Source organism: Thalassophryne amazonica, chromosome 10, assembly GCF_902500255.1.
Source record: "Thalassophryne amazonica chromosome 10, fThaAma1.1, whole genome shotgun sequence".
In the NCBI taxonomy this organism is placed as follows: domain Eukaryota; kingdom Metazoa; phylum Chordata; class Actinopteri; order Batrachoidiformes; family Batrachoididae; genus Thalassophryne; species Thalassophryne amazonica.
In genome coordinates this window covers 113,260,903-113,286,835 of record NC_047112.1, presented here as the reverse complement: position 1 = coordinate 113,286,835, position 25,933 = coordinate 113,260,903, and the positions used below count along the sequence as shown (strand labels likewise).

Sequence of the window (25,933 nt, the reverse complement as noted above, 5' to 3'; positions counted from 1 at the left end):
TAAAATGTGCGCACATTCTCTCCACATGTAAAACATTTTGGGATGACACTTCCAGGGCTCCGCAGTTCCTCGCGCTCTCTCCCCTGAAACTTTGTCATAATTGTGTTATAAATCAGTCACCATTTGTTTTATTTTACATGTGTGTAGTTAATAAATAAAATAATCTACACGGACGATTCGTTCGCACGCACACGTGGAAAAAAAAACTGAGGGGAGAGCAGCAGCAGCAGCAAACTCTCCCCAGAGAGGAATTAAGAGTCTGACACATCAGAGGAGGAGTTTTTGTTGTGTGTTGGGGGGTTTGGCTGGATGTTTTTGTGTTGTTTTCTTTTCTTTGCTCTCCAGGTGGTATGCAAACTGGTTTTTGTCTGTGGAGATGGTGCTGGCAGAAGAATCCTTCACCCTCATCAACATTATTGGCTGCACTTGTGGAGGATGTTCATGTGCAGGCCTAATGACTCGCAGCACATGTGGATGATGCTCACGTGCAAACTTAAAGACTTTCAGCTGAAGCAGATAATGAGATGGCGTTCTGCATTTAAGCCATGAGTGATTCAAGCAGAATTGCCGGGAACTCGACCTTGTGACGTTCGTTTGTGAGACGCTGAGGACCGCGCCTGGGTTTGACACATCGTGCCTGTGAAGGAGGACGGGTGAGGGACACATGCTGTCAACACACATCAGAGGTGATTGATTGTCTGAATAAGTGTTAATAGTAATTTGGTGTTTTGTTACGCAGTATATTTGAACATTGATGAGAATTGTGCAGCTCGCTTCTCACGGCCATGGCGTGCGGACTGATGATCCTCCACCTGTTGTGAGAAGCTGCTCATTTATATAAAGCTTAAATTTAGACCTGAATGTGTTGCTGATAGTGTGTGCCTTTGAAGGATATTAGTTGTAGCTGTTGATTTACCTCACCTCTTCTATCCTTCACAGAGTCAGTTTGTCGTGTCCACCTGGGGTGTGTTTGGCGGTAACTTGAGTCCAGAAGCGGCCGGGCTTCGATCCCTTTGGGCACTGGAGAGCGCGCTGTCCTTCACTCCGCCAGACAAACGCACTGTTATGTTGTACACAGAGAATTGCACAAGAGGGGACAATAAAATTGTTTTGTTTTTGGAATCGCTTTCTGATTATTTAGCGCTGGGTTCAGTCAGACGCAGGTCCGCTCCTCAACCCGCGTCAGCACATAACAGTAGTTCCCGGCCATTCCAAAATGGACCCAGCGGCAGAAGCGGTTCCATTTGCCGTAAGAGTTCAAGAACACTTGGAGAAAATATGGGAGCAATTACAGCATCTCGCAAACCAAATTAAACAAACAGATGCCCACGTTACGGAGCTTGCAGCGCAAGCCGTTCCGCTTCCTGCTGCTCCAGCTGCGGCACCATCGATACCGGTGCAGATAACTCCATCACCCAGAGATTCGGCTTCCGAACCAATTATTTGTCATCCGGAGCCTTATACGGGAAACGTTGAAGCCTGTGCTCCGTTTTTGATGCAATGTTCTCTGGTTTTTGCTCAGCGACCGGCTTCCTTCTCTTCTGATGGTAGTCGTGTCTCATATGTGACAAATTTGCTCCGAGGTGACGCCTTAGCTTGGGTCACTGCGTTGTGGATTAATAACTCTCCATTGTTAGGATCCTTTAAGGATTTCTCCCTGGAGTTCCGATTGGTTTTTGACCATCCGGTGAAAACAAATACCGTTGCCCAACGGTTGCTGAATCTCAAGCAGGGGAGGTGAAGTGTGGCGGATTATTCCATGGATTTTTGAATTTTTTCTGCTCAGTCCAGTTGGAATGCCACAGCTTTAAGAGGAGTGTTTGTGGATGGTTTGAACAATTCATTAAAAGACGAGCTAGCAGTCCGTGACGAACCAAAAGATTTAGATGAGCTGATATCTTTGGTTATTCGTCTAGATGATCAGATAAAGGAGCGTGGATGCGAGAGAGGGCGGACATCAGAGCGGGTCTTTTCATTTCGGGGCTTTCCCCGACACAGATCAAGGCTGCCTCTTCTTCGCCCCACTGAGACTCCTCCGACAGGACCTCTGGCTCCTCTTGCTGATGAGCCCATGCAGCTCGGACGAGCTGAAGCCGCTATATTGCCCTGTCACATAAGCGTCAAGAAAGATAGTAATGACGTATCTCCAGGTGTTCTGGGACAGGCACAATAATGGACAAAAAAAAAAAAAAAAAAATTCAGTTGTTTGGGCTGTTTTTGTTTTTTGTAAGGGGTTATAAATTGTTTGGGTGTTTAGAGGCGGTTCTGGTGGAGTGAACGACTGGCGGTTCGGAGCTCGGCTGGACTCAGCCAATCGTTGGTGTTTATCATTTGAACTTAGGTATTTTCTGTTTGGGATTGGGTCATTTTGTTTTGTTGTTTTTTATTTCCCTGCTTCCCTAACCCCAACCTCACTTGCCCTAAGACTGTTCGTCTTGTGGGTTGTGGGGTGGTGCAGGTTGGTCACGCTGAGTGTTTCTCAGAAGACCTCTGCACCTAGGGGGGGTTGTCAGGGGCGTTTTTTTGGGTTTGGTTAGGGCCCGGTTCCACTCCAGCCTTGGTGGGCCTTTGACCGTTCGTCATTGGTGTTACCGGGGTGTGGTGCAGCAGGAACATACCTCAGTCGGAGGGGTGGGCCGATCTGTTGCCGTTCGCCATTTCGGTAGTTCCGCCCCTCCCGATAGGCTGGTGGTATGGTCGGTTAGGGGCACCGGACGTATTTCCGGTTTTCCGCTGCGCTTCGGGGTTGGGACCGGGTTAGTTTTTCCTGTTTCCTTCCCCGGCTTAGTAATTTTGTGCCGTTCGCCAAAATGGAGCTAACGACTGGCTCTGAGAGTGATCTGGGGTCTTTCGGGGTGCTGGGGAAGGTAACAGGGTTTTCCAGTTGTTTTATTTGCCCCCGGGGTGTTTTAATGAAGTCCGCCGGGGGTTGGATTTTTGTGTTTTTATGCTTCCTTCCAGGTTCCACCTCCAGGGTTGATGGGACGGTCCTCTGGGGAGGAATTGATTGTGGGGCCGACTAACCAAGTGTGGCCGGGTCTGGGGTTCCTGGGTTGTGGGGAGGGGGCCTCCTGGGGTTGATGGTACGGTCCTCTGGGGGGAGCTGCTCCTCCATGTAAACCTGGGGACCTCTGTAGGATTCCGGTTTTGGTTGTCTCTCCTGGAACTGGCGGTAAAGGTCTTCGGGGGGGGGGGGGGGGGGGGGGGTTGGGCTCTGCATATCGTTCTGGGGGGGGTTGTTTGTTATTTTTCTTTGTGCATTTGTGTTTGTATTGTGTTGTTGGGGCTGTGTTGGGTTTTTTCTTTTCTTCCCGGGGTTGGATGGGACGGTCCCCTGGGGAGGTTTTGGGTGGGTTTTGTGTTTTTTCTTGTATGTTGGGTTGTATATGGGACTTTTGTGGGGTTTTGTTGATGCCAGCCGGCCTTCCAGCCGCGGTGCCCTGTCCTGCTGTCTGCTGTGGACCTTGGGAGCGTTACGCCGTCTGCTTGCTGTCATGGACCCCGGATGGAGGTGCTGTTCTCGGGCCTGGTCTGTTCGGTCGCTGGGAGGCTTCCCGTTGATGGGGGGGGGGGGGGTACTGTTGTGTGTTGGGGGGTTTGGCTGGATGTTTTTGTGTTGTTTTCTTTTCTTTGCTCTCCAGGTGGTATGCAAACTGGTTTTTGTCTGTGGAGATGGTGCTGGCAGAAGAATCCTTCACCCTCATCAACATTATTGGCTGCACTTGTGGAGGATGTTCATGTGCAGGCCTAATGACTCGCAGCACCTGTGGATGATGCTCACGTGCAGACTTAAAGACTTTCAGCTGAAGCAGATAATGAGATGGCGTTCTGCATTTAAGCCATGAGTGATTCAAGCAGAATTGCCGGGAACTCGACCTTGTGACGTTCGTTTGTGAGACGCTGAGGACCGCGCCTGGGTTTGACACATCGTGCCTGTGAAGGAGGACGGGTGGGGGACACATGCTGTCAGCACACATCAGAGGTGATTGATTGTCTGAATAAGTGTTAATAGTAATTTGGTATTTTGTTACGCAGTATATTTGAACATTGATGAGAATTGTGCAGCTCGCTTCTCACGGCCATGGCGTGCGGGCTGATGATCCTCCACCTGTTGTGAGAAGCTGCTCATTTACATAAAGCTTAAATTCAGACCTGAATGTGTTGCTGATAGTGTGTGCCTTTGAAAGATATTAGCTGTAGCTGTTGACTTACCTCACCTCTTCTATCCTTCACAGAGTCAGTTTGTCGTGTCCACCTGGGGGGTGTTTGGTGGTAACTTGAGTCCAGAAGTGCCGGGCTTCGATCCCTTTGGGTGCTGGAGAGCGCGCCGTCCTTCACTCCGCCAGACAAACGCACTGTTATGTTGTACACAGAGTATTGCACAAGAGGGGACAATAAAATTGTTTTGTTTTTGGAACCGCTTTCTGATTATTTAGCGCTGGGTTCAGTCAGACGCAGGTCCGCTCCTCAACCCGCGTCAGCACATAACAGTTTTAAGGTTTATTATAAGACTGACTGAAGTAATTTTTTTTGTTATTAGCACCAGTGCAAGTAGGTTAAAAAATGTATTTCGACCCCTGACACATCAAAAATACATAGGCAAGATGTTAATCATTATACTAGTTTTTCACTGTGTAAAAAAGGAGAAATATTAAGCATCTTAGGTTCACTGGAATATGGTCGTTTTGTCCATAACTTGTGACAAAATCACTTTGTTGTCGGAAAGCTTCATTAAGAGCCAGTTGCCCGGATTGACTTGCAGTTGTTATCCTGCAACGTTCAGTGGATTTGGCAGGGTGATAGGTCCATAGGTGGTTATGTAGAGTTTTGGTATTAGTCTTTTTCAACACCACTGTATTTGATGAGTAACTTAGTAAATATTCATTGAAATCGGGTGTACTCCTGTGAGATACATAGCCGAGATTATCCCCATTACAACAGTTTTTTTTTCTCCATGGAAAAAACCAATGCAACCTGGAAATATATACAGTTTACAAGGAAATAAGTCCTAGAACCAAGATGTATACAATCAGTTACAGTGTATCTGGAAAGTATTCACAGTGCCTCACTTTTTCACATTTTTTATGGCCTTATTCCAAAATGGATGAAATAAATTTTTTTCCTCAAAATTCTACACACAATACCACATAATGACAATGTGATTTTTTTAAATTTTTGTAAATTTATTAAAAATTAAAAACAAAACAAAGAAACAAACTAAGAAATCACATGAACATAATAATATTCACAGGCTTTGCCATGAAGCTCAAATTTGAGCCCATGTGCATCCTTTTTCCACTGATCATTCTTGAGATGTTTCTACATCTTAATTGGAGTCCACCTGGGGTAAATTCAGTTGATTGGACATGATTTGGAAAGACACACACGTCTACATATAAGGTCCCACAGCTGACAGTGCATGTCAGAGCACAAGCCAGGCATTAAGTCAAAGAAATTGTCTATAGATTTCCGAGACAGTATTGTCTCGAGGCTCAAATCTGGATTAGGTACAGAAACATTTCTGCTGCTTTGAAGGTTCCAACTTTATGGCTTAAAAGACATGTCACACCAAAATCATAACAATTTAGATTTAGGCTGTTAGTGACCATCCAATGATCCACCTGGATTACTTTGTGGACTTCCATGACCGGATTCAAAGTGTACGGCATTCACAACAAACAGCTACGGAGATGTCCGAAAACAAAGTACTTGTGAGTACTCAAGTGTTTCTGACAAGTGACGTCGCTACGAGAAGCGTCCCAGCGTGCTCTTCAATGGAATGTAGCTGCTAGCAGCTACAGATTAATTCTAAAGTTGACAAAAGTGTGATGTTGTGTTATGATGACTTGTTTTTAAGTGATAACTGTTAATTTTGATGTAGTCATGTTAAAAGCTGCAGCTCCAAGAAGGTTGATGTGCAGCTGCACAGCCATAAGTCATAATTGCAGCCTGTCAGTAACCATCTCTCCTGCAGGATCAGTTTTGTGCACCATTAATTATGAGTGCTGTTCTCAATAAAATCTAAAAAAATACATCTGCTGCCGGGGAAAATGATCATCTCATCCACTACACTGCCCGCGCACACACACACACACACACACACACACACACACACACACACACACACACACACACACACACACACACACACACACACACACACACACACACACACACACACACAGAGTGAGCTTTGCAGCTCACATACACACATTCAGCTCCAAATTCACTCTCTGAAAGAAAAAAAAATCTAGCCACAAAATACAAAAGGGGTAAAATCCTGAACATGCCAGACTCACTGTCGTGTTATGGATTAATTTCCAAATGTAAACGCCATGCGATCAAAGAAGCATGTGTGCGAGATGGCCGGCTGCAGCTCTGCCTCTCTCTATTGTGGCACGTAAAATAAAATAAAATAAAATGTCCATTAACTCCTGGATATAATGTATTCTGACTTTTTCCAGTGTAACAAATCCATCTCTGTGTCCAGGCAGTCTGTTAAAAGCAAAGTCAGATGTCCCCCGTCCATGTCCACAGCTTTAGTAAACTAGCATCTACACAAACAGCGCGTCACCACACTTTAGGCTCCAAAATCGGACACTCTGAAAAAGTTAAGAGTTTCAGGGTGAAGTGTGTCGTCTCCTCTAAATCTGAGTAAATCTCCTGTAAATCTGAGCCATCACTTTTGAACAGGAGCCCAGAAGCTTCGTTTTTGGACAGAGCAGGTTTGTTTCCTTCTGTCTGTCAGTCACTGGGATGTTTCTGTTTTGATAATAATTGTCACACTTAAAAATGCAGAGAATTGCAGAGTGAAATGTTTCCGGAAATGCACCCGCTAACGCTTAAAGTGAGAGGAATAAAATACATCAGACGTCATTAATTATTACCATGTGTGCAATGACATTTACAATCATGAGTACTTTTATGTTGTCTTACTAACAGGGATGTTAAAAACGTGAGACATGTCCTTTAAAGAGTCTTAAACTAAAAAGTACAAACCCCCCCCCCATACAGTTGTCATGGACGAGGAAACTATGTATATAGACCAAAAATGTTACTGTACCGCGTTGTAAACATTTTTATTTCTTCTGTAAAGTTGGACATTTTAACACAGACTCCTTTTGGAATGTGCTCTGTTTTGGATCGAGCCTAAAGCTGCCAGTCAAGGAACTGCAACTTCTTCTTCTTCCTGTAGGGCTTCATCTGAGGCCATCGAAGCTCCTGCTTACTCCACATGAAAAATAACAGGTGTTGGGACCTGGATGTGTGTGGAAGACCGGCGGAGTGGGGCTGCACACTCCCGGCTGCCTCCAAGCCTCAGAGTGGCACCGTCTCTCCATGTGGACAGCACCAATCAGAGCCTGTGGTGTCCACACGGAGAGCCGGATGTTCACAGCAGGTTCCTCATTTTAAAGCACTTTTCCATCTCGGACAGTAGTCAGCAAGCCACGGCTCCAGAGCCACAGTGGCTCTGTCAAGCCCCCACAGTGGCTCCCGGTAGCTTTAATATCTGTGTATGTTAATCTCTTTGTCCCCCCAACCGCCACCGGGCGGCGGCGTCTTCTGACTTGAAAAAATCAGATGTTTTCAGACAGAGTGACACTGTGATATAACTGTAGCACCTTTGCATGCAGCCAACCACACGGAGTATCTTCACGAAGGCGATAACAGGTGCTGTGTTCTGTTGACAGAGGGTGAGCGCACCAGGTCATGTGAGACAGAGAGCGGATTTTAGCCCGAGTGTGGTGCGACATGTCTGAAAATCAAACACACTGCAGAACCACCTGATCTCTTGGTCCATTTTCATTACTGGTGAGGTTCTGAGCTGTGCACGCTGTGTGCGCACGTCCAAAGTGCACATGATGTGTCACAAGCAACACCTGCCCGCGTCAATTATTCCACATTTATGAGACAACATTGAAAACAGTTTAAAGCATCGTAACAGACATAAGAAATAGTCAAAATTCAATAAAATCAGTGGATAAATGAATGCTGAATAAAAATTACACATTTAAAATACAAACCCGATTTGAAGAAACTCTGCAGTGATGTTCAGAAGCAGAAATCACATTTATTAGGTGAGAACACTGTCTGATTGTACGCAGAACTCCACCGGCTCATCAGGGCTTCTGGGTGCACGCTTGATTGTTTCCATTCTACTCAGTGGGTCCGTTTTGCCAGTTGAGTGGCTTGCACAGGCAGGGTGCACTCCAGAGGCGCACAGGCAGGGTGCACTCCAGAGGTGCACATAGACAGTGTGCACTCCAGAGGTGACTCTCCACAGGTCAGGAGTGTCACTTCAGCTTCTGAATGAAGCTTTTCCAGTTTCTCCATCTCACAGGGTGACATCAGCTCATCTCACCAGAAGGTCAACACTGCACAGCGTGCGGCAGCGATTAGTTTAGAGAAGAATTGTGTTCGCACACAGCCAATTCTTTTGTGATAAGAGAGAGAATAGGGTGGAGGATGAGGTCATAGGGGACAGTCCTTGCTCACTCTGCCTCCTCCCTCAGTCCTTCCTCTTTTTCTCCTTCCCTCCCTCCTGGTGAACATGGGGAGGTGAGTGAACCGTGTAGCAGCTCCTCAGTTGGTTTTGAACTGACAATCACATCTTTGCTACTTTTGGAGACAACAAAGAAAAGGGGATTTCTGTCATTCTCTCCTTCTTCTTGGCTGATCATCGTATCCTGTTCGGATCCTGCGTTGGGTCTGTTACGTGAATGCCAGATCAGTTAAGACCGGTACATGTTGTCCTGCTCCTGCGCTTTACACTCGTAGGAGCTTTGTGTGAAGAATTTAGCACAGCTGAAAAGGGACAGAACATCAGAAGATGGTTTGACTTGGAAGAGAGAAAGTGTTTTTGGCATCTTCTCTGTTGCTAAAAGACAGAAATCAGTCATGTTCATGTGATGTGGAACAAAACCACGAGGTGCTGAATTTGATGGTTTGGTGTTCCTCTTTTGGACAGACGAGGGGAAAAGCACACTTTAGTCTTCAGGCAGAGAGAAAGACACCATCACACCATGGATGGAATGTACGGATGCTTCAAGAGCTGAAAGTAAGTTTCTTCAAACGCTCCAGCACATCGTAAACTACAGCGTGGACTAACGGGACCGTCCGTATGTTCACGTTCGGTTTTGGTAGAATGCTGGTTGGACTCCACAGTGATGTGTTTCTTTGTTGTTGTTTATTGTTGTAAAATTAGATTATGATATCTTTGCATCTTACCCATTTAAAGTTTGAGAATAGGTTGAGATCGTTTCGGCCCCAAGGCCTCTAGTCATTTGCTTTACCAGATAAAACTGCGAGCATCTGAGCGCCTACTATCCTGAGGGAAACTTCGGAGGGAAACAGCTACTAGATGGTTCGATTAGTCTTTCGCCCCTATACCCAGGTCGGACGACCAATTTGCATGTCAGGACCGCTGCGGGCCTCCACCAGAGTTTCCTCTGGCTTCGCCCTGCCCAGGTATAGTTCACCATCTTTCAGGTCCTATCGCACGCGCTCATGCTCCACCTCCCCGACGGCGCGGCCGGGGGGGGTGCGGGAGGAGGCGAGCGGCCGAGACCGCCCGCGGCAGCCCCCTGTGGGGTCACCCCGGCCTTCCCGACCCGGCCGGGATCCCACCTCAGCCAGCATTTGCTGATTGACCTCTGCATGTTAGAAATATGTGTCATAATCAGCTCACTGGTTGGTGTTTTACTCCTGGTGTCCTTGCTGCTCTGCATTATTGGAGTTTAATGTGACTTTGCTTAAGACTCAAAAGAGAAAAGATTAAAACAGAGTGTAGTTTAAAACAATGCAGACTGTATAGATATTATCCCTTAGTTATGCTGCTATAGATGTAGACTGCTGGGGGGTTCCCATGATGCACTGTTTCTTTCTCTTTTTGCTCTGTATGCACCACTCTGCATTTAATCATTAGTGATTGATCTCTGCTCCCCTCCACAGCATGTCTTTTTCTTGGTTCTCTCCCTCAGCCCCAACCAGTCCCAGCAGAAGACTGCCCCTCCCTGAGCCTGGTTCTGCTGGAGGTTTCTTCCTGTTAAAAGGGAGTTTTTCCTTCCCACTGTAGCCAAGTGCTTGCTCACAGGGGGTCGTTTTGACCGTTGGGGTTTTTACATAATTATTGTATGGCCTTGCCTTACAATATAAAGCGCCTTGGGGCAACTGTTTGTTGTGATTTGGCGCTATATAAATAAAATTGATGATGATGATGATATTAGACTCACAATGACCATGAACTTGTAGCAGATGACCTGAGAGAGAAAGCTGACCCACCTTATGTCAAAAAGTGATTAATGACCCTGTCAGCCAATCAGAATCGACTACGTCACTAAGCCCCGCCCCTAATCCCGCCCCCCTTATGACATCACAACCAATCAGAATCGATTACGTCACTATGTCCCGCCCCTAAGCCCCGCCCCTAGTCCCGCCTCCAAGCCCCGCCCCTGGCTCCTCCCCTAGTCCCACCCCCGGCTCCTCCCCTAGTCCCACCCCTGGCTCCTCCCCTAGCCCCACCCCAAGCTCCTCCCCTAGCCCCACCCCCAAGCTCCTCCCCTAACCCCGCCCCAAGCACCGCCTCCAAGCCCTACCTCCCCTCCCACCCGGGTCTAATATTTTAATGTCATTTTATTTCATGAATTAAAGAACGATTAAAAAATACCTAGATCTTTTTAATGTATTAAAGAATTAACTAATTCTGAAATAATTAAACATAAATCAGTGTCTATTATTTAATACCCCTTTAATATTTTTAATTCTTAAATTAAAGCGCGTCCTTTTATGGTTTTTAATGCCTCAATTAAAGAAGGAATAAAAAATACCGTATCTTATGCATAATTATGGGAGGTTTTCTTCAATTTAGTGATTAAATACGAATATTTTAATACGCCTTTAATATTTTTAATTCTTAAATTAATGCGTCTCCTTTTCTGTTTTTTAATTCGTAAATTAAAGAAGGGTTAAAAAATAGCCGTCTCTCGGCTGTAAGTCTTTGCAGCAAGACGGTCAAATACCCACGCATAGAGCTCCTCATGGAAACATGACCCCACAGCTGTAATACCTGTTGCAGACGCTAACTGTGTGTGTGTGTGTGTGTGTGTGTTTCGGAGGCGTGTGTGTGTGTGTGTGTTGTGTGTGTGTGTGTGTGACCTGCGGAGCGGGGGTGTCAGGCCGGATGGTCTTTTATAACATAGTAGAGAAGCTTGAATCTTTGGTTGAAGCTTGAATGTTTTATTACCTCCGATTTCCTGATGACGGGGTCGTTCGCTGGGCTTGTTTGAAGACGGAAAAACAAAGCCCCTTCTCAGTTACGGGAAATAGAGTATTTGTCACAAACCCGCTTAACCAATTTCAGGCGGATTTATGCGACATGCAGGGGTTATCAGATTTTAACGACGGGTACAAGTACCTGCTGACCGTTATCGATATCTTCTCAAAAAAAGCGTATGCCAGAGCCCTGAAGTCAAAGCAAGGGCGCGAAGTCTCACAGGCCTTTGCCTCACTCTTAAAGCAGAGCGGGGTGCCTCTGAAGCTGCAGACTGATGCCGGGAAAGAGTTTTTTAACAAACCGTTCAAGGATTTAATGAAAAAACACCGGATTCTACATTTTGCCACGGCCAGTGATCTGAAAGCCTCGGTTGTCGAGAGGTTTAATCGCACGCTAAAGACGAGAATGTGGAGATATTTTACTGCTAAAAACACGCGAAGATACATCGACGTCCTACCGTCTTTACTCACGGCTTATAACGAGAGTTATCATAAAAGCATTAAGATGAGACCGAATGAGGTTAATGCTCGAAAGGTGGATCAAGTGTTTCAAAATTTGTATGGGGCATCCACCCTACGCAGGAGGCCTGCGAAGTTTAAATATAAGGTCGGAGATATAGTCAGGGTCTCCAAGCTCAGGGGAGTTTTTGATAAAAAAATATGAACAAAGTTTTACGGATGAAATGTTCACGGTGTCAGAATGTATACAACGTGCGCCGCCCGTTTATAAATTGAAAGATTATGACGGCGAGATCATTGAAGGTTCATTCTATGAACCAGAATTGCAGAAGGTTAAAATAGCAAAAGACAGACCGTATCAGGTTCAAGAAATTATTCGTGAACGTTTTACCAAGGGGAAGAAATTTGTATTTGTCAGATGGAAAAATTGGCCCGAGAAATTTAACTCCTGGGTTCCCGCGGACCAGCTGATGGCCGTATAAATATGAGAACATCTATCTTCAACCGACATATGAGAAATGGATCGGGATCTGAAACATGAACATGGGCCCTATCAAGTTTTTTATCCCCAGAGACGGTGAGAGGTATTTAGACCTCAATAATACGCTGCTTTATCTGCGATTGAAAATTACAAACGCCGACGGGACTGACCTGGCTAATGACACCCGCGTGGGCGTAATAAATTATCCTCTCAATACGATTTTCTCTCAAGTCGACGTGACTCTGGGTGACCGGCTGATTTCCCAGTCCAGCGCGACGCACCCGTACAGGGCGATGATTGAGACGCTGCTGAACTTTTCGCCCGCTTCATTGAAATCGCAGTTCACGGGCGGTTTGTTTTACAACAGACCTGGGCAAACTGCGGCCCGGGAGCCACATGCGGCCCTTTGCATGTCTCTGTCTGGCCCTCATGAGGTCTGTGATTATTATTACATATATTAAAAATGTCAAGCTTGTGTGTTGCAAATCATTAGAGAGGTTTATTTAGGTATATTTAAATATTTACATATTATTACAATAATAAAAATTACCTATAAAAGCTATTAAATAGGTAATTTTTTGTAAAATTTGTAATGGGAGACAGCCGAGTTATCGATGGCGTGGCCCTCGGACATAATTCAGGTTCCCTATGTGGCCCCTTGTAAAAATTAATTGCCCACCCCTGTTTTACAAGGACACCCCGGGTCAGCACAATTCGACCGCTGTGGATGACGCAGGCCCGAATAAAGGCCTCGTGAGCAGAGCGCGCTTTAGCGCCGAATCGCGTGAATTTCAAGTTCAGGGTCCGCTGCATGCGGACATATTTTTCTGCGAGAGGCTTCTTCTGAATAACATTGATCTAAGAGTTAAATTAATTCGGGCCAGCGATGCTTTCTGCCTGATGGGGCTGGTAGCCTCAACTTTCAAGCTGAAAATTCTGGGCGCGTCCCTATTCGTTAAGAAAGTCACCGTATCCCCTGCAGTGAGATTGGGTCACTCCGCAGCTCTCATGAAAGGGAACGCCGTGTACCCGTTATCACGAATCAACGTTAAGACTTACGTGATCCCCAGCCATTCCAGGATATGCAACCAGGAGAACCTAACCTGTTTTTAGGAACCATGCCCAAATATGTGGTTCTGGGTATGGTGAATCACAACGCATTCAGCGGGAGAAGAGATCTGTCCCCGTTTGAATTTGCACACTATGACCTGGAGTACCTCGCACTCAGTCAAAACGGGAGACAGCTGCCGGCTAAAGCTTTCCAGCCTGAATTTAACAACGGACTCTCTGTCAGGGAGTTTTACAATCTCTACACCGCGACCGGGCGACACATCAAGGACCTGCCTCTCTGTATAGACCGGGAGGATTTTGCGCTCGGCTATGCGCTGTACGTCTTCAATTTAAACCCGGAGGAGGACAGCGGCGCTCTGAGCCCCGTCTCCACAGGGACCCTGCAACTTGAGATGAGATTCAAAGTCGCGACTCCGCATACCACCACGCTGATAGTGTACGCGTGTTACGATTCTCTCCTGGAGATTAATTCCAAGCGACAGGTCCTTGTGGATTCTTACTGATGAACACCCTGGAATTGGACGCTGTTATGAGGGGCTTAATAGGAGACCTGTTTGCCGGTGTTTTTGCGTCTGACGAGTTATTCCGGATCAAGCCGGGCCCTCCCATATATTTCATTGTAAACACCCACCCTAGACATTTACCGGGGGAACACTGGTTAGCGCTCACCGTTGAAAAAAATGGTCGAGCCACATTTTTTTGACTCGTTCGGCCTCAGCCCGGACTTTGAATACTACCCTAAAAGCATCCTGCGATATCTGGAGAATCTCCCAGATGTTAAAAACATTCTGTATCACAACAAACAGCTTCAGCACGAGTTATCGGACGTATGTGGACAACACTGCGTGTATTATCTGTATAACAGAGCCACTGGGAAGTCGTACCAGGACGTGGTGTCTTTATACACCGAAAATACTATCGCGAACGATGATTTGGTTTCTGATTTTGTGAAAAGATATCGTTATTGCCTTAAGAAAAGCTGCAATACCTCCTGTAACCAGCTAGCAGGGCCTTTGCATGAGTTTAAATATTGTCACGGCTTGTGTTAACCGGCGTTCCTATTTTTTTTATGTTTGTCCGTGTGAAAATGTAACCCCCGTCTTAGAACGCTCTCCCGATCATACCTTTAAAGTTTTATCGCGTTTGCACACTTTAAACCCCCGTTATTAAGCGTAGAAAGATGCGTTGACCTTTGACCTTTGATTTTTTTTATGTTTTTTTTTCGCCTGAAAACGGGGTGGATATGTGAGAGCAGTCTCCCGATCATACCTTTAAAGTTTTATCTCGTTTGCATAATTTAAACCCCCGTTATTAAGCGTAGAAAGAAGCGCTGACCTTTGACCTTTGATGTTTTTTATGTGTTTTTTTTCGCCTGAAAACGGGATGGATGTGTGAGAGCGGTCTCCCGATCATACCTTTAAAGTTTTATTGCGTTTGCATAATTTAAACCCCCGTTATTAAGCGTAGAAAGATGCGTCGACCTTTGACCTTTGATTTTTTTTTATGTGTTTTTTTTCGCCTGAAAACGGGGTGGATGTGTGAGAGCGGTCTCCCGATCATACCTTTAAAGTTTTATCGCGTTTGCATAATTTAAACCCCCGTTATTAAGCGTAGAATGAAGCGTTGACCTTTGACCTCTGATTTTTTTTAATGTATTTTTTTTCGCCTGAAAACGGGATGGATGTGTGAGAGCGTTCTCCCGATCATACCTTTAAAGTTTTATCACGTTTGCATAATTTAAACCCCCGTTATTAAGCGTAGAAAGATGCGTCAACCTTTGACCTTTGATTTTTTTTTATGTGTTTTTTTTCGCCTGAAAACGGGATGGATGTGTGAGAGCGGTCTCCCGATCATACCTTTAAAGTTTTATCGCGTTTGCATAATTTAAACCCCCGTTATTAAGCATAGAAAGATGCGTTGACCTTTGACCTTTGATTTTTTATGTGTTTTTTTCGCCTGAAAACGGGATGGATGTGTGAGAGCGGTCTCCCGATCATACCTTTAAAGTTTTATCGCGTTTGCATAATTTAAACCCCCGTTATTAAGAATAGAAAGAAGCATTGACCTTTGATGTTTTTTATGTGTTTTTTTTCGCCTGAAAACGGGGTGGATGTGTGAGAGCGGTCTCCCGATCATACCTTTAAAGTTTTATCGCGTTTGCATAATTTAAACCCCCGTTATTAAGCGTAGAAAGAAGCGTTGACCTTTGACCTTTGATTTTTTTTATGTGTTTTTTTCACCTGAAAACGGGATGGATGTATGAGAGCGGTCTCCCGATCATACCTTTAAAGTTTTATCGCGTTTGCATAATTTAAACCCCCGTTATTAAGCGTAGAAAGATGCATCGACCTTTGACCTTTGATTTTTTTTGTGTTTTTTTTCGCCTGAAAACGGGATGGATGTGTGAGAGCGGTCTCCCGATCATACCTTTAAAGTTTTATCGCGTTTGCATAATTTAAACCCCCGTTATTAAGCGTAGAAAGAAGCGTTGACCTCTGATTTTTTTATATTTTTTTGTGAAAAATGTTCCGGATGTGTAGAAAATGCACCCCCGATCATACCTTTAATGTTTTTCATTTTTTGCATCGTTGTTATTAAGCAGAGAAGTGTTGAAAGTTGTTTTTTAAACCATATGCCGAATAAAAGTGATGAAGGCCGGAGATGAGTTTCAGTCGGTGTTTTATTAGTAACAATATACAAAAACGTGTCTGACTGCGATGTATTTTAAAGAATCTTGATCATAATATCCAGTCAGTTTTTAATTCGATACCCTCCTTTTATGGTGAGAAACCTTCCCAGCGTTGGAAGTCTTTTTTTTTCTTAAGTTTCTTCCTGGCCGGCGAATCGGTTAAAAGAAGGGTTTCATCCGGCGAGCTGCTCCGTCCTTTTTTAAGCTTCTGAAACTGCTCGCGGGCTTGCAGGTTTGATACGCACGCCACCGGAATGTTCCGCTCCTGTAAAATATTGAGGAACTTCAACCAGCCTGTAGGGGGGCTCGATTTCTTGAACGGGGATCCGAGATGTTTCATAAGATCTATGGCGTGAGACCCCCTCACGACTTTCCCCTTGTAAATAAATTCCCCCGACGGACTCCAGCGCGTATCACCCATCGACAATTTCCTCATAATATATTCAGCGTTTCTACGCTCTCTGGAGGGGATATTCTTCAGGACCTCTGTGACAGTCTCATCCAGCTCCTCCTCCTCCTCCTCCACCCCCTCCTCCTCGGGTTGCTTAGCGACGCGAGTCTCTTGCGGGGGTGAAACGCGTGATTCGAGTTCCCCCTGTTTGATCAGGATTAAATAGAGCTGCAGCAGAGCCTCATACTTTTTAATTTTTTCATAAGGGGAGTGAGTACGTTCTTCCAGCACGCCCCGCATTCGCGAGTCTAAATCATTTTCCGCCGTTTGTCTGATGTTATTTCCGCTCGGCGGAACGGAATCTCCGAGTTGAAGCATCTGTTGAGGAGTCAGTAAAAACATCTTTTGCGCCGCTTTGAACGCCATTATCCTCTGGGTACTATTAGACTCGTTATAACGGGCAGGGCCGCGGCGAGCAGAGGCAGGAGAAAGCCGCCCGTCTGAATCAACGCTCCCCGCTTCCTTTTGTAACTGGTTTTTCTATCGGCCAGAAGATGTAAAACTTTTTCGTTTTTTCAAGGCACGGAATTGAGAGTCGCTCAAGGCGATATTCCCCTTTAATATATTCAAAGCGATCTCGGATAAAGTTTTCAGAAGCTCCGGCCTGCAGGTCTTCAGGCTGTGGTGACGCTCCCTCGCCCTGGCTCTGATTAGCGCTTTAAGAGCGGGGGCGTTCCTTTTTAAAAGAGAGCTCATGTCCGTTTATCTTTCTGTAAATAAACTGTGGGCCACTCGTGCGGGAGTAATCCCGATCTCAGTCTGAACTGATCTGGACACTCCTTCGTGCAATCCAGTAATAAATACCCGTAAGGTACGCTCGTAGCATCATCAAGAGCCTCCAAAAAAAATTGTTTTCTGCCGGGAAACATTTGCTGAGCCAAAATGTTCATCTGTAACTTGTCTCTGGGGTTTTTAAACAGCACCATATAATTACAATTCAAACTGATGGTTCGACTGTATTTCCCTTTATGAAACACGTTCTGTGTGATCATGATGACGCTCATATTCCGGTGATGTCTGTACTGGGTGAAAATTCTTACAACTTCAGGATGATCCGCTGCTTGAAAGATGAGATCGTCCAAAATAACCAGATGGCTCTGACCTTCAGGGAAAAGGCTGTCGTCCAGAAATGAGTCAGGGAGTCCTCTTACAAATTTAATATTTTTATTCTTCAGTTCAGAATACAGAGGTTGTTCAGACGTATACAGCCATACAATGTTGTCAGGCACATATCTCATAGCGTGGCTACAATTTTCCAGCAATGTTTTCACAAACACAGTCTTTCCGAACCACTCGGTCCAACGATAAGACAGGAGAATGGGGGCTGAAGTCTGGGGTCAATCTCCACCATATTTCCAGAGTGAGACATATTTCAAAATCCGAACGGTTCGGTTTCCCCGTCCTTTAAAAGACACCGCTTGTCATACACCACCCTGAAGGATTTTTGAAATGACACGTTTGTCAAGCTGAAACTGCTTTTATGACGTTTAATTCCCTGCTGCGGTGTTTTGATAGATGCAGCGAGGGCGGGGTGTTTTATATAACCCTTGACCAGATCTTTGACGCTGTCAAAGTTTATTTTCTGACAGCTCTCGTGGGTTTGAGTGATCCCCTTCACACGCATGACCGTTTTACCTCGTACAGTTTTATATGCGTAACTTTTAGGCCCCGCTGCTGCAAACTCTGTGATGACGTCACCGTTCAACTCGTCGGTGAGCTGCCCCAGATAATTACCGGTAGGCAGCGGGGTTTCACCCCGCCTACAAACGTAAATCAGGCTATCGGTATCATAATACAGAATCCTGTCAGGATTTGCCACAGCCTCCATAAAACCGTACAAGGTCAAACGCGCGTACGCCGTTGTAAACGCTGCGATGAAAATATTGACGGCTTTACCCGGTTGGCTGATGTACCGCGGACCGTACCTCCATTGAACCATAGCCGCCTGACTGCTGAGGAATGTTAGATATGTGACCTCATACTCTTCAGAAAACAGATACCTGAACAGATCGTCAGCGTTTTTAACGAACGCGGTCTGCGTCAGATTTGCCCTCTGGGCAAATTTGACCCAGAAGGAGTTGAGGCAGATCTTAGCCATCTGTCGTTTTGCCGGATTGTGACTGATTTTTTCTGGGTCTAAACGAATCTTCTGATTCAGCCAGTAGTCCGTGATATATTTTTCTCTGCTCTCGGGGTCTTTATCAAATTCGGGAGGGAAACCAGAGGCTTTCTGCTTGTGTTTTAAGAAGGTGTTTATGTACCCCTCAAAGATTTTATCACTTTTTTCCTCAAAATGCCAGACTTCAAAAATCTTAGCTACAACATAGCCTGTATCCAGAGCTTTGTGGAATTCCGGGGTCGTCCACGTCCCAGACAGAGCTCTCTGCTGCTGACTGTGTGTGCACACTGCAGCTTGATTATTTTCATCAGCGCAGGTGCGACACAGAGTAAACACCAGTTTACCGTGAGGAGTTCTGTGTGGGAGGACGGGGAATTTTAGCCCCCGGGGCGGATACACGACGGCTTTGATGAGCCCGAAATAAGTCCTGGGGTCTCGGAAATTTCTCTCAATAATTTCCGGATGCCCCGTGGGATATGTGAAATTTACGTTAACGTAAGGATACAGCGAGGTCACGTCGACGTAATAGACCCTCTCATCTTGCTTAGCCGTGTACCTCAGACGGGACGCGCAAGTCCGACCACCGTATAAAGTGTCGCGAGGTTCGAGGGGCGACGGTAACCCCCTGCGGGCAAGGAAACAACGCTCTCATCCCTCAGCCTCATTTCAAGCCACTGATGTTCCCAAATTACGCTGAGGGTGACGCCCTGCGCGTCGGGACGCAGCCGACGTGGCGCGGCGGCACAGGAAAAACACCTCCGTGTTGATAACCATTTGTTAAAATCCAGGTGGCTTTTGATGGCTTTCAGTGGAGTGAGTATATGAGAAATTATTTATCAGCTGGACATGTTCCAACTTGTCCTTAAGGCTTCCAACAGAGGTGTTTTTCCTGTGATGGAGCGTTGCGGCGGCTGCGAGCCGACGCTGCAATCCGCCTGCACGTCTTTCATTAAAAAAATCTCCTTTAACAGTGGAATATCTGGATAAAATGCTGAAACCGACTTCTTCTGAAACGTCTCTGTTCTCTCACGACGTCCTGGATCAATAGAGCCTGAAATGTGGAGGTTTTCAGCTTGAAACAGACTGACGAGGGCGCCTGAGAGCGCTGCGCGACGTCTCGCACCGTGGGAAGTCCTTAAAGCGACAGTATCACCTCAAAATCTCTCATCAGCTGTTAAAATTTTCACTGAAAACCAGCTTAATTTTTCGAACCATGTCCACTTTGATGTGTCTCACAGGTTTAGAAAAAATTTTGATCAAACAAAGCGCCAGTCTCTCAGCAACTTCTCAGACAAAGGAATTCCGATGAGGGGCTGGACGACTCCTCCCACAAGGAGTGCTCACAGGCGAATGACGTCACCGACAGGCGTGGAAAAACTCACGCATGCGCACGAGGGTTCAAGCATGTCTGATGTAAAAACATATGAATGAAATCCATATAGTTTTTGAAAAAAATAAAAAGGACCTATACTTTATGGACAGACCTCGTATTTGAATTTTCTCGTTCTAAAATGTTTAAAGAAGCGGGCTACGCAGTCTGCCCCCCATGCGCTCCAAAAATCACCCGTCTTTGTTACAGCGCTGACGTAAAACGGTACGTGTTCCCCGTTATTATCGACATACGTTTCAAAGTCATAAAAAACATATTTCTCTGAATGCGTCTCTTCAGCTTTGAGCGGCGTCATATAGCAGAGATGACCCTCGCCCGGCTCCTGGAGAGCCTCGCCGCATATATGACACCTCTTTTGATTACACACGTGCGGAGCGCTGTTTTTAGTAAACGCTATGTAATACTCGCGTTTACATCGAGAGCATTTTTTTCTGTTATCACACACATTAACGAACTTACCGGCGGAAGGACGATACTTCGGCTGTTTATGCAGGCTGTAACAGGTGGGAGAGCGACACTTCTTGTTACATTCGCTGCAGAATACAGGGTTATTTTTCTCATAACACTGCGTGGATTCACAAATTTTACAATATGACGGACAATTATGGGAGGCGGGGTTATTGTACCCCTCAAAGCAAAACTCACATACATATTTCACTCCCAAAAATCTCTTTAAATCGGTGATTCCGTAAAAATGATTATTAAACAGAAAAACGAAAAGAGTTTTCTGCAGCGCCGGTATTCCTGTCTGGAATTTTGTCAGCTTTCTCTCCCCTTCAGCTCTGAAAAACACCACAATTTTACAACCCAGAACGTTTTCAAATTTTCCCACCTGCTCTAAAGATACCGGCGTAGCAGCCGTTAATCCGACACTAATTTGTAACGCCAGTCCGCGCTGCTCCGCCTCGTGCGTAGTCAGATGAGGATTCAATAACTGAACGAGGTTTATCGCGAAACATAAACTGTTGTCAGGATTATACACGATATTAAGGCATTTGGATTTTTTCCTCAGAACCTCGTGATGGAGGAGGTCATCTATTCTGCGCTTCCCCGCGCCGTTCTGGTTGCGGATGACTTGGACCACTAATTCCAGAGACTCGTCAGATAAAACGTTGGAATTCGATTGTATCAATCGTTCTAGCAGATTCTCGAAGCCCGTCACATCGCCCGCGTCGTTATATGAGCTGATCAAAGCGGCCTCGTTGTAGACTGAGTCCCCACGAATCTCCATTTGGATAAAGTCCCCGGCCCTGGCGTGTGTTAAAGCCTTTTCGACCGAGTTCTGAAGAGTCCCTACGACGTTACGGTAAAATTCCACGTAGTCAGGAATTTCGTCGACGCGCTGGAAATTTAGAGGCAGCCTGATTTCGATATTGTTAAAAGCAGGTCTCCTGATGACGTTAGCAGCCCCACCGCCCGTCATGGGAGAGTGTCGGCTGGGTCCCGGTCGTGCATCATCCCCGCCTTCCATCAAAACAGAGATCGCCGCGTTTATCGGGGTTAAACGAGCTCTGTTTAAAATCTCTTCTCCGTGCGCATTGCGCGGGGAGGGACTTCTTAAAGGTGAAAAAACGCACGTGTCGTTAGGCGTTTGATTTAATTCATCCACCGCGGATTGGATGTGAGGATTAACTTCACATGTGAGGAGGTTTACGGCGTTATTTAACGGAGTCAGACGTACCTGGTTCAACGCTGCGGGACCGGACTCGTCTGGAGGTGAGGTGTGCGGGGGGTCAGGGGGCTCTTCAGTATCAGACTGGACCGTCGAATTTATAGCGTTAATCGCAGAAATGATGTAGGGGTTAATTTCTTCCGATTCTCGTTCAGCCGCCAAATTGTTAAGAGCATCATTTAAACGGTGTTAAATGAACACGGCTTAAAAGTCTCTCTCCGGACTCGATGTTATTTCGAGGCGGTGAATTTAACGCCTCGGGTAATGGACCATCTGCTCCAGGAGCGCTCCCTGCTGAGTCGATTATTGAAGCGTTTAAATCCAATACACGTCCGAAGTTATTTTCCCGACCTGAATTCTCTCCTTCCATCTTTTAAAACCCGTACCAGGATGAATCTACCTCAAGAAAATCAATTAATATACCTCTTCAAAATGAATTCTCCCGTTCCATCGGAATAAGAAAAAAAAAAAAAAAAAAAAAACAGAATACACATTTTCAAGAAAGTTGCGTGATGAGGTTAATCCCAGCTCAGAATATCTTCGAGCCTTGCGTCTCGGTGGAAAATAGACGGTCTCCCTCCACCGCATGCTGAAAAAAAGAGAAAATCATTAGTTATTAAATATTTAAAATAAATAAATACATAAACTCCAACTCCTTACCGTGTAAATCCGTGGATCGTTTTACGGTTCTCTGCCGCTGACCCGCTTCTCCATGGGCTGTGACAGAAAAAAATCGGGTTATTCCAGAGTTTTAACCGTGATTTAATTTCGATCGCTGTACTTACATCTGCGTGGTGAAGTCGGGGCTTCCAGCCTTCGAACTTCTTTAGGGGGCTCTGACTTGATTTCTAGAATTAACATAAATAAATCAATAAAAAGCATCACCCTTGCAAGCAGATATTCTGTAATATTTCAAATATATTACCGAGGCCGGATCCGAACGCACTCTGGAGCGTCTGCGTGGTTTTGTCTAAAAAAGACACAGTTTCAGACGGCGTGCATCATTTAAAAACAGTCATTTCTATCAAAAAATATTACGTAAATCACTTACCCTGAAAGCTGATGCGGTTTTCGCACTCTGCTCGAAGACAAGAAAACTTAATTAAACAACATGGTTTTTCAGGATTTTATTTTTTTTTTCCGCAAATTAATTCTATTTTATACCCATCGCGGGTCCAGGCGCCTTCACTCTTCACCGGTCGTAGTGGAAATGAGCGGTGACTCCTTCCCACGGACGTGAGTGAGAAGAAACGTTTTTTTCCGGCTTCATCACCTCGGGGCAGCATCTCTGATCAGCGGGTGTCCGCTGTCGATTGGTTAATATCTTAAAAGAAACTGGATCTCACGTAACTGAGAAGGGGCTTTGTTTTTCTGTCTTCAAACAAGCCCAGCGAACGACCCCGTCATCAGGAAATCGGAGGTAATAAAACATTCAAGCTTCAACCAAAGATTCAAGCTTCTCTACTATGTTATAAAAGACCATCCGGCCTGACACCCCCGCTCCGCAGGTCACACACACACACACACACACACACACACACACACACACACACACACACACACACACACACACACACACACACACACACACACACACACACACACACACACACACACAGTTAGCGTCTGCAACAGGTATTACAGCTGTGGGGTCATGTTTCCGTGAGGAGCTCTATGCGTGGGTATTTGACCGTCTTGCTGCAAAGACTTACAGCCGAGAGACGGCTATTTTTTTTAACCCTTCTTTAATTTAAGAATTAAAAAACAGAAAAGGAGACGCATTAATTTAAGAATTAAAAAATATTAAAGGCGTATTAAAATATTCGTGTTTAATCACTAAATTGAAGAAAACCTCCCATAATTATGCATAAGATACGGTATTTTTTATTCCTTCTTTAATTGAGGCATTAAAAACCATAAAAGGACGCACTTTAATTTAAGAATTAAAAATATTAAAGGGGTATTAAATAATAGACACTGATTTATGTTTAATTATTTCAGAATTAGTTAATTCTTTAATACATTAAAAAGATCTAGGTATTTTTTAATCGTTCTTTAATTCATGAAATAAAATGACATTAAAATATTAGACCCGGGTGGGAGGGGAGGTAGGGCTTGGAGGCGGTGCTTGGGGCGGGGTTAGGGGAGGAGCTTGGGGGTGGGGCTAGGGGAGGAGCCAGGGGCGGGACTAGGGGAGGAGCCAGGGGCGGGGCTTGGAGGCGGGACTAGGGGAGGGGTTAGGGGTGGGGCTTAGGGGCGGGACATAGTGACGTAATCAATTCTGATTGGCTGTGATGTCATAAGGGGGCGGGATTAGGGGCGGAACATCAATCAATCAATCAATCAATTTTTTTATATAGCGCCAAATCACAACAAACAGTTGCCCCAAGGCGCTTTATATTGTAAGGCAAGGCCATACAATAATTATGTAAAACCCCAACGGTCAAAACGACCCCCTGTGAGCAAGCACTTGGCTACAGTGGGAAGGAAAAACTCCCTTTTAACAGGAAGAAACCTCCAGCAGAACCAGGCTCAGGGAGGGGCAGTCTTCTGCTGGGACTGGTTGGGGCTGAGGGAGAGAACCAGGAAAAAGACATGCTGTGGAGGGGAGCAGAGATCAATCACTAATGATTAAATGCAGAGTGGTGCATATAGAGCAAAAAGAGAAAGAAACAGTGCATCATGGGAACCCCCCAGCAGTCTACGTCTATAGCAGCATAACTAAGGGATGGTTCAGGGTCACCTGATCCAGCCCTAACTATAAGCTTTAGCAAAAAGGAAAGTTTTAAGCCTAATCTTAAAAGTAGAGAGGGTGTCTGTCTCCCTGATCTGAATTGGGAGCTGGTTCCACAGGAGAGGAGCCTGAAAGCTGAAGGCTCTGCCTCCCATTCTACTCTTACAAACCCTAGGAACTACAAGTAAGCCTGCAGTCTGAGAGCGAAGCGCTCTATTGGGGTGATATGGTACTACGAGGTCCCTAAGATAAGATGGGACCTGATTATTCAAAACCTTATAAGTAAGAAAAAGAATTTTAAATTCTATTCTAGAATTAACAGGAAGCCAATGAAGAGAGACCAATATGGGTGAGATATGCTCTCTCCTTCTAGTCCCCGTCAGTACTCTAGCTGCAGCACTTTGAATTAACTGAAGGCTTTTTAGGGAACTTTTAGGACAACCTGATAATAATGAATTACAATAGTCCAGCCTAGAGGAAATAAATGCATGAATTAGTTTTTCAGCATCACTCTGAGACAAGACCTTTCTGATTTTAGAGATATTGCGTAAATGCAAAAAAGCAGTCCTACATATTTGTTTAATATGCGCTTTGAATGACATATCCTGATCAAAAATGACTCCAAGATTTCTCACAGTATTACTAGAGGTCAGGGTAATGCCATCCAGAGTAAGGATCTGGTTAGACACCATGTTTCTAAGATTTGTGGGGCCAAGTACAATAACTTCAGTTTTATCTGAGTTTAAAAGCAAGAAATTAGAGGTCATCCATGTCTTTATGTCTGTAAGACAATCCTGCAGTTTAGCTAATTGGTGTGTGTCCTCTGGCTTCATGGATAGATAAAGCTGGGTATCATCTGCGTAACAATGAAAATTTAAGCAATACCGTCTAATAATACTGCCTAAGGGAAGCATGTATAAAGTGAATAAAATTGGTCCTAGCACAGAACCTTGTGGAACTCCATAATTAACTTTAGTCTGTGAAGAAGATTCCCCATTTACATGAACAAATTGTAATCTATTAGACAAATATGATTCAAACCACCGCAGCGCAGTGCCTTTAATACCTATGGCATGCTCTAATCTCTGTAATAAAATTTTATGGTCAACAGTATCAAAAGCAGCACTGAGGTCTAACAGAACAAGCACAGAGATGAGTCCACTGTCCGAGGCCATAAGAAGATCATTTGTAACCTTCACTAATGCTGTTTCTGTACTATGATGAATTCTAAAACCTGACTGAAACTCTTCAAATAGACCATTCCTCTGCAGATGATCAGTTAGCTGTTTTACAACTACCCTTTCAAGAATTTTTGAGAGAAAAGGAAGGTTGGAGATTGGCCTATAATTAGCTAAGATAGCTGGGTCAAGTGATGGCTTTTTAAGTAATGGTTTAATTACTGCCACCTTAAAAGCCTGTGGTACATAGCCAACTAACAAAGATAGATTGATCATATTTAAGATCGAAGCATTAAATAATGGTAGGGCTTCCTTGAGCAGCCTGGTAGGAATGGGGTCTAATAAACATGTTGATGGTTTGGATGAACTAACTAATGAAAATAACTCAGACAGAACAATCGGAGAGAAAGAGTCTAAC

The 25,933-nt window shown here is 45.1% G+C and overlaps 3 long non-coding RNA genes across 3 annotated transcripts in view; 2 read left to right on the top strand and 1 right to left on the bottom strand.

Annotated features, from left to right (window-relative positions):
* The window catches only part of LOC117519376, a 16,672-nt gene extending 7,254 nt beyond the window's left edge, over positions 1-9,418 (top strand). The window contains exons 2-3 of the long non-coding RNA XR_004563269.1: positions 1,733-1,737; positions 9,318-9,418. This is a non-coding gene — a long non-coding RNA (uncharacterized LOC117519376). The remainder of the gene's footprint in view (positions 1-1,732; positions 1,738-9,317) is intronic.
* On the bottom strand, positions 3,057-9,540 carry LOC117519377. Its single transcript, XR_004563270.1, has 3 exons — positions 9,325-9,540; positions 3,909-3,913; positions 3,057-3,068 (listed from the first exon to the last, which is right to left on the bottom strand). It is a non-coding gene; the product is annotated as an uncharacterized LOC117519377 (long non-coding RNA).
* On the top strand, positions 9,407-25,933 carry LOC117519371. Its single transcript, XR_004563263.1, has 3 exons — positions 9,407-9,489; positions 12,083-12,085; positions 25,922-25,933. It is a non-coding gene; the product is annotated as an uncharacterized LOC117519371 (long non-coding RNA).